Genomic DNA, 12,097 nt, shown 5'->3' with positions numbered 1-12,097 from the left:
TAATATTCAGAAAGGGGGAAAAAGTTACTTACAAATAATCACCCATCAGCAGCACTTACATTAGAAGAACGCCTTGAAAATGCTGAGGGAAAATAATTTTGAACCTAGAATTTATATACCATTGCACTATTAATCCAAAATGGCATCATAATACAGATTTTTAACACATGTAAAGACTCAGAGTTGACTATCTTTGCACACTTACTAAACAAAAATTGCTTGAAAATGTGCTCTAGCAAAAGGAAGCAGAGACACACGTCTCTTGCCTGGAACACGCCCACACCGATGTCTTGGATGTGTACTTTCCCTTTTTCTCATTTCTCAATAAACTCTTTACTTGCTTGCCTACCCAATGGCTTGTCCTGAAATTCGTTTATGCTCTGTGGCAGAACCTAGTACCCTGTCACCAGCAACATCTTTGGCAAGCCAGGCAGGAGTGTGGGAGGCAAGTAACGCTCCCTGACACTCAGCAAAGACGGTTGAGTATTAGTGAAGCCTTAAAAAATAAAAAATAAAAAATAAAAGGAAGCAGGGAACCCAAAAGAGAGAAGGAAAAGCATCATTTAAGAAAATGTTGACTCTAATCAAAGAGTGCATCCTATGATAGTAGCAGGTTTAGAAAGCAATGTCTGAATTACAGCTTGAAGTCAGACATTAGTAACAGGAAGTAACAGGAAGTTTGTCTTCAAGAAGAATGTGAATTTTCTGTACTGTTAGGAAGCTGTACAATCTTAGTGTTCAGGTAAAATCACGTACTGTTTTTGTTAACAAGAAAAAAAAAAACAAAAGCAAATAGAAATATACAAACCAATTACTTCAACTTACACAGTAGGGGGAGCTTAAAAGATACTGTTTAAGGTTGGTGGATCAAGCAATAAACATTTAGGCCTGTCATTTCAAATTATAGAGTTAGTAAAGAACTAAAAGGAAAAATATGACAAAATTTGGGAAGGAAAGGTCATGTGCTAAATTTCTATTTTTTTTAAACCGGGAGTTAATAGATATTGTGTGAAGTTGGCAAATCGAGAGAGGAGGTAAAAGCCCCATCAGAACTAAACCAAGAATTGTTGCAAGGTGTTACTGGGATTAGGGTTGGTATGAGCTGGAGATGTTATACCTCTGTTTTCACTCTCCTTTAGTAAGTATATTTGTTTTATCATGAGAATACCAAATTGTAAAAGGCAGATAAAAAGAATTCAGGTTTCCTCTGCTTTCCTGATTCTCCCTCCCTTCCTCCCTTGCCCTCATCCCCCAAAATAAGAACATCTAGCTGGAGAAAAATTCAAGTTTGCTGCCAAAGCTGTTTGCTTGTAACTTTGTAACCTTCTTGTAATGTTTGTCTTGTAACTTCTGTATCTTTCTTAGAAAGTAGAAAGCCTAGATCACAGTTGCACCAAAACTCTAAAACCTACAGAAGAAACACTGAACAATGGAGAAAAATATCCAAAGAACTCAAAGGGAAACATTAAAGGTCAGTGCAGACAGAGAAGGTATTGTGTACATCTCATCTACTACTGTCAGGATAAGTTAAACATCACTTATAATCAACAAGGAAAAATGAGTTCCGGGAATCTAGTCAGCAGAGAAATGGATAGGCCTGAAATTATTCAAGATGATGTACGTAGGAATAGTAACAAAGAAGAGAATCTGCACCCAAGTTCATTGTTCACCCAAAGGAAGCCACTATAGTTGAAGTATGATTCAAAATATTTCATGAAAAAAAAAATCAGTTAAGTAATACATCTATTTTACTGTAATTATTTAAACAATTATTACATAGGCTGTATTAATCATAGCTAACATTTTACTGAGTGCCTACTGCATGCCAAGCACTATGATGAGTGTTTTACATGTATTGTTTCATTATCTTCAAAGAGTCCAATTAGGTTAATACTATTATTATCCCAATTTTATAGATGAGGAAACTGAATAACACAGGATTGAAAAACTGGCTGAGAATTACACAGCCCATAAGAAATGGAGCATAGATTAAGTCCCAGTTCTGCCTGATTTCAAAACCCCTGAGTTTAGAACACCCTACTGTTCTTTCTATGTGTAATACAATTTGCATTTCTTACTAATTTGGGATCATACTATGTATATGACACATTGCTCGGTAACCCAATGTTTTCATTTAAGAATAAATGAATATTATTCCATATTATTTAATATTCTTCTACAATAACAATTTTAAATGTTTTCTTGGTATTGATTTATTCATCCATTCAACCAATGTTCATTGAAGTAAAAGACACTATTCTAAGGAAGCAGAGTTGGCCCAGCGGATAGGGCATCCACCTACCACACAGAAGGTCCAAGGTTCAAACCCAGGGCCTCCTGACCTTTGTGATGAGCTGGCGCATGCACAGTGCTGGTGTGCACAAGGAGTGCTGGGCCACCCAGGGGTGTCCCCCATATGGGGGAGCCCCACACACAAGGAGTGCGCCCTGTAAGGAGAGCCACCCAGCGTGAAAAAAGTGCAGCCTGCCCAGGAATGGTGCTGCACACATGAAGAGCTGACACAACAAGATGACGCAACAAAAACGAGACACAGATTCCAGGTGCCGCTGACAAGAATACAGGCGGACACAGAAGAACACACAGCAAAATGGACACAGAGAGCAGACAAGGGGGGGGGGAGGGGGAGGAGGCAGGGAAAGAGAGAGAAATAAATAAAAAATAAATCTTAAAAAAAAACAAACAAAAACACTATTCTAGACACTTGTACTACTAAGTGAATAAGCTGACCTGAATCTCTAAATTCATAAAACTTACATTTCTGTGAGGAAAAATATATAATATATAATAAACATAATAAATGAAGTATATGTTATGTGGGAAGCTGATACATACTACATGGATTAACAGATAAGGCAGGATAAGAGGGATCAGCCGTGTTAAGGGTGTTTTAGTTTCCCTGCTGCTAAAACAAATACCATACAGTGGATTGGTTTAATAACAGGAATTTATTGGCTCACAGTTTCAGAGATTAGAAGGCGTGCTTCCTCCTGGGGTCAGTATCTTCTGGCTGGCTGGCAGTCTTTGGGCTTCGCTAACTTTTCTACACATGACAATATACATAGTGGCTTCATCTCCTTTCTCTTCCAGGTTAGGTTGACTTCTACCTTCTGGCTGCTCTTTCTTCTTTGTCTGAATTACATTCTGCTTACAAAGGACTCCAGTAATCCATATTAAAGCCCAAACTGATTCAGTTGGTCCACACCTTAACTGAAGCAACATCTTGAAGAGGTCTTACTTATGATGAATGAGTTCACACCCACCAGAATGGGGACCAAGACCAAGAATATGTCCAAACTGGGGTACACAATTCGATCCGCCTCAAGAAGAGTGATAAGGTGATTGCAGTTTTCATTGAGAAACTGATAAGCAATACTCTATTGGAGGTAGAAGAGTTATCCAGGTAGATATCTGGGGAGAAAGCCTATTTTAATTGAGACGTAATTCACATACCATAAAATTCCACAAGTCAGTAGACTTTAGTATTTTCACAAAGTTGTGCAACCATCACCACTTCCTAATTCCAGATTATTATCACCACAAAAAGAAACCCCAAATCCATTATCAGTCACTTCCCGCGCTACCCCCTCCCAGACCTTGGTAACCTGTGTCTACTTTTTGTCTCTATGAATTTGCTTATTTTAGGTGTTTCATGTCAGTGAAGTCATACAATATTTGTCCTTTCATGCCTGGCTTATTTCACTCAACATGATATCTTCAAGGTTCATCCATGTCGTGGCATGTATCACAACTTCATTCCTTTTTATGGCTAAATAATATTTCATTCTATCCATTCATAAGTTGATGGATATTTGGGTTGTTTCTACTTTTGCTCATTTTAAATAATACTGCTATGGACATTCGTGTAAGTTGTGTGGACATGGACATATGCTTTTCATATTGAGTATATTCCTGAGTAGAGTTACTGAGTCATATGATATTTCTATACTTAACTTTTGAGGAACCATGAAACTGCTTTCCAAAGCAGCTGCACCAGGGAAAAAAGATTATCAGCAGAAAGAGCAGCCAGTGCAATAGATGTCTGTTTAAGTCACAGCAGGGAGGCCAGTCTGGCTAGAATGGAGAGAGCACAACAGAGAACGTTAAGAGATGGGGTTGGCGAGATAATGGAGAGGAGAAAGCTAGAAGGCATAGGGCCCTTTAGGCTATTTTAAGGACTTTGGATTTTATTCCGAGGGAAGTGGAGAGTCATTGACTGGCTTTGAGCAGAGGGATGATATGATCTGTCTTGATTTTTTAAAGGAGTCAGTATGACTGCTGTGTGGAGAACAGACTAAAAGGGGGGAAATGTTTAGGAGACCATTGTGGTGATCCAAGCAAAAGATGAAGGTGCCTCAGGCCAGGGTGGCAGTAGTGGAGCCAGGGAAAAGTGGTTAGATTCTGGATATGTACTGAAGCAGAGTCAGCTGGGTTTTCTGATGGATTTGATGGTGGTGGTGAGAGAAAGAGAAGAATCAAGAACAACTCCAGGCCACGGTCACCATGGAGGAGCCCGAGAAGCAGCTCAAGGGAAAGAAAGTCATAGACACATTCACCGAGAACGTCTACATGCTGGCTGTCAGTGGCCCTGTACCAGCTGCTGAAGCACGTGCTCCGCTCCCTGCCTGAGGTGGCCCAGCACAAGGCTGACATGCAGCGGTGGGAGGAGCAGAACCACAGGGCCATCTGTATGGTGGAGTATGCCTGCAAATATTTAGTATAAGCAGACTCATTTGACATGTGGCCTTTGGTGTCTGGCATCTTCTTTCACTTGGCATGATACCTTCAGGGTTCATCTGTGTTGTGGCAAGGACAAGCTCGTCAGTCCTTTTTACAGCTGAGTAATATTCCACTGGGTAAATGGATACCGTATTGTGTCTACCCATTTGTCTGGTGACGGACACTTGGGCTGCTTCCATCTTTTGGCTGTTGTGAATAATGCTGCCATGAATGTTTATTGGAACCCCGTTTTCAGTTTTCTTGAGTATGTAGCTGGGAGTAGGACTGCCATCAGGCTGCAGAAAGCAGGTACCACAAGATGGGTTGCCTTTTTTTTTTTGATTCTCAAACACTCAGAAAGTGAACCCTTATATCTTAATTCCCAGGATCTTATCCCATTTCAATGAGTTTTCTGCAGCAGTCATTGTTTTCAGGGTTCCACTGTCATTACTTGTAATTGGATTCCCCAGTGGGTTAGAGTCTGCTTTTTATCACCCCACATATCATTCTACCCTGCTTCTGTAGCTTTATTACCACTAATTTTTTAAAAAGATTTATTTTTATTTATTTCTCTCCCCTGTCCCCCCCCTCCCCTCAAGCTGTCTGTTCTCTGTATCCATTTGCTGTGTGTTCTTCTTTGTCTGCTTCTGTTGTTGTCAGCGGCACAGGACTCTGTGTCTCTTTTTGTTGCGTCATCTTGCTGTGTCAGTTCTCCGTGTGTGTGGCACCACTCCTGGGCAGGCTGCACTTTCTTTCCCACTGGGTGGCTCTCCTTACAGGGCGCACTCCTTGTGCGTGGGGCTCCCCTACGCGGGGGACACTCCTGTGTGGCAGGGCACTCCTTGCATGCCCCAGCACTGCGCATGGGCCAGCTGCACACAGGTCAAGGAGGCCCACGGTTTGAACCGTGGACCTCCCATGTGGTAAACGGATGCCCTATCCATTGGGCCAAGTCTGCTTCCCACCACTAATTTTTATTAACAATTGCCTATGACTATCCAGAACAAGCTCTCTGTTTATTTCTCCTAGATGTAGCCATAATTTATGGCCAATGGGATGTAAAATGAATATTTTGGCAATTTCTGGAACCTACTCTTAAAATACAACTGGTTTAATATTAGCATTTAGAGAATCTGGGTGAAGGGTATCCAGATATTCTTTTTTTATTGATAAATATTAGTAAAGTTACAATTAAAAATTTTAAAAAAAGAACTCCAAGTCCTTTGGTGGGCTGAACATCTGGAAGGAACAAGGTGACTGCAGGTGGAGCAGTTTTTATTGGGCATTAGCAGATTCAGGTGTTCAGCTTTTGACATGTTAAATTTGAGGAGCCTCTGCTCAGGCCCATGGAGATGTTAAGTAGGCATTTGGCTATATGGAGTAGACGAGGGAGGTCTGGGATGGAGAAGAAACTTGGGTTAATTGTGTTACTGGTTAAGGATTGTGAAGGGAGCAGGTTTAGATAAAGAGGAAGAGTGGTCCTGGGACTCTCCAGCATTAAGGTGATAGGGAGAAGCTGAGGAACTTAACAAGAGCATCAAGTGAGGTAGGAGGAAAACCAACCCATGTGGTGTCCTGGAAAGTGAGGAAGAAAGCAGGCCAAGATGGAGGGAAAAATCAACTAGGTTAAATACTGCTAAGATGTAAAATAAAATGAGCACTGAGAATTGACTGTTGGATCTTGCAAGAGATTTAACTGGTGACCTTGACAAGAGGAGTTTCATTGGCGTGGTAGTGGCAAAAGCCTGACTGGAAATTGTTTAGGAGAGAGAGAAAGGCACAGACGGAAACTCATGAGCATAGTGAATAGGTTTATCTTGATTGTGGTAATGATTTCATGGTTTTATACATATATCAAAATTGATCAAGTTGCACACTTGAAATTTGTGCACTTCAGGGTATTTCAGGTATATCTCAATAAAGCTAAGAAAAGAGAGAGGGGGAGGAAAGATATAGAGAAGTTTCCCTTTCAAGGTTTAATATGCTAACATTTAGAGAATCTGGGTGAAGGGGAGCAGAGAAATGAGGTGATAGCTGCGGGAGAAGTAGGGTGAAAGGATTTTTGTTAAGAGAGAAATAACTACATTATTGTATGCTGCTAGAATGGGCCAGTAAATGGAGAAATTGAAAAAGATGTAAAAAGCATTGCTAGAGTGAGTCCTATAGAGTAGGTAAGTCCTTAGGGCAGGGGTTCTTAACCTTTTTTGTTCCACAGATCCCTTTGCTAGTCAGGGGAAAACCATGGACTCCTCAGAATGTAGCAGCAGATAGTTTTATGACACTCAACATCGGCGGTCAGAGAAAATAAAGATAATACGTTGATTTTTTTTTTTTCACTTCAAGCTCACGGACCCCCTGGTTAAGAACCCCTGCCCTAGAGGAATGGGATCTGATACATAAATGGAGAAAGATGAGCACAGGTGGTTCATTCTTGGAAAAGGTGGAGAGGCTGATCTATGTGTGCAGACACTTTTAGGTGAGCAGATGGGTGGTAGGAGTCTGTGGAAGTTCTCTTTGAATTGTTTCACTTTTCGTCACGAAATGGGAAGCAGGTTCATCAGCTGAGAGTACGGGTGGGGAGAAGGTGTTAGAATTTTTAAGGGAAATAGGATGATATGAAATTGTCAGGAAGCATGAATATGTGTAAGTGAATAGAGTGAGGAAATGAAGTTTGATTGCTAGGCTGCATTAAGGGCTCATGAATTTAAAGTAAGGCCATTCAGTGCAGTTGTGTGTTTTTCTCCAGCAACATTCAGCAACAAGGGTACAGATATAGAAGAGACTTGGATCTTGGTTTTGCCAAGAGAATAGGTAAGTGAGAGAGGCAGAAGAGTTATGGATGTATGCAAGAGATGATTACAATGATGAGCCATTTCAGGTGGGTAGGAGGGAAAACAGGGCCTCAAGGTGGCAAAGGACAGTGGGAAGTTGGTAAAATCAATGGGTTGAAGAGCCCTGTGGTGTCAAATGATTGTTGGACTTGGGTGCTGAAGGGAGTGAGCTCTAAAGGTGGGAGGGAGGTATTCAGAGAGTGGAACACGAGACAGTATTTCATTGTGCTGAGTTTGTTTAACAAGTTAGGATCCCTTTCCAAAATAAGCCTATAGGATCAACAAAGCTGCTTTCTTTACTTCTGCCACCACTTATTTCTTTGTCATTGCTGTTTTCCCTGAGGTCCCAGGAATTTCTGCAAGGTTCAACTCCTTCCTTCCCAGATCATTTAACCCCATCGTAACTATTTCTGTAGGCACCTTTGCCTCCCTCGTCTGCCCTTGAATTATGCTGGGACTTCTCTGATTCCTTTAAGAACCAAAAGGGAAGTGAGGGGAAACCAACCCACTTGCCACTTGTCTGTCCCTCCAGGGTTTCTTCAGGAGCACTCCACCTTGTCTTAATGAAGGGTTGCTGGGATGGAGAGATGATATATTTTCCTTTTACAGTTGGGGCTCTAGGTTCCCTGGTCCTGCAAAGTTTATAAGGTTTACATTTTTCAGGGTGTAAATTGACCTTTCTGGGGCTCTTGCTGTATGGGATCTTATCAGTGTTACCTGTCACACTGTCCTAGAAGACATTCTGCATTTTCTATTCCATCAGAACCACTACAAATGTTATTTTTTTTTTGATACACCAGCTGTCATAATGTCCTCATATTTTTCTTGGTTTAAGTAATCGGTGTGTCATGCTTCTTAATGGGAAATCAATTTAACAGGATAATTAAATCCTTTAGGAAGGATTAATTTGAAATTTCCTATCTTTATTACCTGGCTAGCGCCTCATTTTCCTTAACAAATATATACGTGAAAGAGTTGGGATTTGGATTTGAAAGCATTGCTAATTGTGTTTGCCTCCTACACAATGAATTGTAAGGTATTTTCTCCACTAGGATTTCTTTTTTATAAAGCTAAAATTCCAATTAAAAGAGGAATTTTTTTGTGCTTGTATCATAAGCTTTATTGATTCCCAAGGAAGATTTTCCTTCATGATGGGAAAAATTCACCCTCCCACAAGCCCTTGTCGTTCTTCTTCCCACTTCTCCCCCTGTACTGCAAGCCAACAAGGACACTAACCCACAATAACACAACGAACAAATGATTCCTCTCTAAGTAGCCTGCCTTTACCATGACATCTTTCTCAGTTCACTCCTGCCACATGCAGATGTTTCATTCATCCTTTCCAACATCAGTTCAGCACAGATGTATAGAGATTCCAATCCCCTGGTGTCTCTATCGTTCTTTGTGCACTAGAATCTTTCTGTAACTGTCACCAAGTTCTATGCTGATGACCTGTGTCACAGGTGGTGCAGACACGATGAAATCCATGGCACTTAAGAAAACCCCCCCCCAGGACCTAGCCCAAAGATCATTAGGCAGAATTCCATGTAATGGAGAAACTCCAGTGCCACCATCTAAGGCTGCTTTTAACGCCTTCTTCCCTCATTCATTCTTTCATTCAACATATTGTTTGTCCATGAAACAAGGAAATGATCAGGGGCAAAGTTTTCTCTATTCCTTTGTGTATTTCTGCACAAATCCTAGTCTAGGGCATGTAGTGTATGCTCAGCAGAAATTATTAACATACTGAGTGAGAACCTGGGCTGTCCTGGTGAAGATACCCTGCAGAGCCTGGCAGTGTTCCCTGCCCCCGCCCTCCCGTCTGCGTGGGAGGGAGGGGGCTCTCTCAGTAATGTAGGAGGAATGGAATTGGGCAATTCCTGCCTTGATGGTGTTTTATTCATGTTGGAAGAGTATATTGCCTTTTCCCTCCACTAAAAGATTATTTTAATGAGTGAGAAGAGGATTAGGAAAAGGCTTTTCCGCCAGGATCACTAATGGGCATGTCCTCTCTGACCAAGCACAGAGTTGCCATGTTGGGGTATCTGTTCACCACCCCTCCCACCCACCCTGAGGAGTACACATCCCCAAACCCACTGCTCCGCCTTGCCAGAGGTGGTGTGGCGATGTCTAGTGACATCAGCGACTGCCTGCCTGAGCTGGGTATGTGAGATCCTTCTGCGCCAGGGGGAAAAAAACGTCCTTTTGTTCTCTTACTCCTGCGCCTTCCTCAGTAGAATCAAGGGTTTAAGAGGTTATTTTTAGCCACTTTTTGTCTGGAGAGGAAGGAGGAAAGGAAAAGTGAGGGAGCCTTGATGTTCTGTTGCAGCTTCCTGTAAAGAATGGGCTTTTAAAAACATCATTGGTGAAGATTAATTCCTTTGTCAATAAATTTCAGCAGCCAATCTAGTGCCAGTTGCATATGCCTAGGGAAATGAGCCCTGTGGAAATTCAAGAAAACTAAATCATGGAATGTGTGGTGTTTGTTTTTTCTCCCAAACACTGACCAGGCATCTGCCCTTACTTTCCATTTTTTTAATTGCAAAGGAAAAGAAAGACCAAACAGTTCTTTCAACTCCAAAGAGCAAACAGGATATGTTTTAACATATGTTGAAAATAAATTATTGTAAAATCTATTCACATATAGAATTATCTCTCTGGGATACACAAACTGGAAATGAGTTTCACGTTTTAGTTCCTTGCCCTGAATGGTTTCCTCTGAGCTTGACTCACTGTTAGGGGCCCGTAAAACAGGGCAGCTGGAGTTCCTTAGTGCCCACATGCCCACTGCGTAGAAAACCCTCTCCCTCCCTGGCCTTTGGGGCCACTTCTGTAGGCCGGCTGTTAGTTATTCTGGCTGCGGGTTGACAGATAAAACCTAGGACCCTACCTGGCCCAGGAGGCATCCATTTTTATAGGAGACTCAGAAGGGTGAAAAACCTTGGAAACCCAAAGGACTAAATCCCTATTTCCAGACATTTCCAGCTCCTGAGGTGGAAATGGGCTTTCAGACGTTTTAACTGTGACCCTCAGGAATAAATTTTACATGGCAACCGAGCTCACATGGGGACAATACAAAATTTTCCTGTGCTATGTAGGGTGGACTCTGGTTTGTTTGTTTCTTAATTCACCTTTATTCAATTCTATTTTGTTTTGTTTTGTTAAATGTTGTCCAAGACTTACTAAACTGATTTCCCCACCCACTAATGGACCACGACCCAGAGTGCGGGAAAACACCATGTAAACTAGCAGAATCCCGGTGTCTTAAAGCAGGGCCCCCCCACCCCCTCCGTACAATGTGTGCATCTGCTCTGAGGTTAACTGGGCTGTGAAGGGCACCTGTGAGCACTTTATCTGCATCTTCACAACCACCCGATAAGGCCATGGGTGAGTACTGGGATTATCCCCATTGTACAGATAAGGCTTAGGTAAGGTTAGAAGATGCTTGAACCCAGCTGGCAGAACCAGAATTCAAAATGCTGACTCTGAACCCCACGCTCGTGTCCTTTACCCTGCCTGCTCAAAGCCCAAAGCACCTGTGGCCTTCCAGCTCCCTTGGGATCAAGTCGAACCACCTACCTCTGCCAGCTTCATTCCTTTCCTCTCTTCCCCCCAATTTGCACTCCAGCCGTAGGGAACTTCCTGCAGGTACTCTCCCACTCAGGGTCTTTGCACATCTTGTTATGTCCACCTGGAACTCTCTTCCTGCCTCTTTCCCTGGCCAGCCCCTCCCTTACCTAAGTCTCAGTGCTGGCCTGGGGTCATGGTAACTACTGGCAGCTCTGTCAGCAGAAGAGCCCCCATCCACTTCCATGCCTCTCTCGCCAACAAACCAAGGAATGAATGGGTGTGCTTTCCTAGGGGAAAGTCCCAAACATTAACAGGAACTCTGCCAGAATCGAACTTTAGTGTTGTGCTAGACCTAGATGCAAGCCAGTCCTGCCTTATTCAGATTCTAGTTCCTTCCTGTGCCAAAGGGACATTATTATCGCATTTAACACATAGTTTGGCTTAAGTTTTGAAAACCCAAGCATAATTCTGAAAACTGTTTCTAACAAGCGTGAATTTTCCCACCTGTTTTTTTTTTCTATTTATTACACCTACTTGTTGGGTGGATGGTATCTAGATTTTTCTCCACAGCATAGAAAAGAAAACAACTTTTTAAAAATAGTTTGCTTGCAGTATTAGAAGGTTCCTGAAAGGCAGCTCAGTGCAAAAGTGCCTAAGAGGACAGAGGTGTCACTTTTTATAGGTTCAGCTCAGCAACTGATCCTTACTGGGTTTGTAGTAATTACCCATCATTCTTCAACCAAATTCACAACATACCTTTTTCTGAACCAATCTAAGTTAATAACAATTTTGCCTGAATTATAAAAAGGTAACTTCTTATGGAGGGCACTGTTGGCGGCCCCCAGAGCAGCTTCGCTTCAGCGAGCTGCAGCCTGGGCTGCCGCGGGCTAAGCTATACCCTGCATGCCCGGCTCAGGCCCCCTGAAGCGGAAGCGCCGTGGTGGTGGGAGCGCCTCCTG

General features: G+C 42.3%; 1 protein-coding gene across 1 annotated transcript in view; it reads left to right on the top strand.

The window, feature by feature from the left end:
* The window catches only part of MARCHF3 (membrane associated ring-CH-type finger 3), a 154,116-nt gene that overhangs the window by 81,501 nt on the left and 60,518 nt on the right, over positions 1-12,097 (top strand). The gene's annotated exons all lie outside the window — the stretch shown is intronic.

Source organism: Dasypus novemcinctus, chromosome 2, assembly GCF_030445035.2.
Source record: "Dasypus novemcinctus isolate mDasNov1 chromosome 2, mDasNov1.1.hap2, whole genome shotgun sequence".
NCBI lineage: Eukaryota > Metazoa > Chordata > Mammalia > Cingulata > Dasypodidae > Dasypus > Dasypus novemcinctus.
This window is presented reverse-complemented; position numbering and strand designations above follow the sequence as displayed.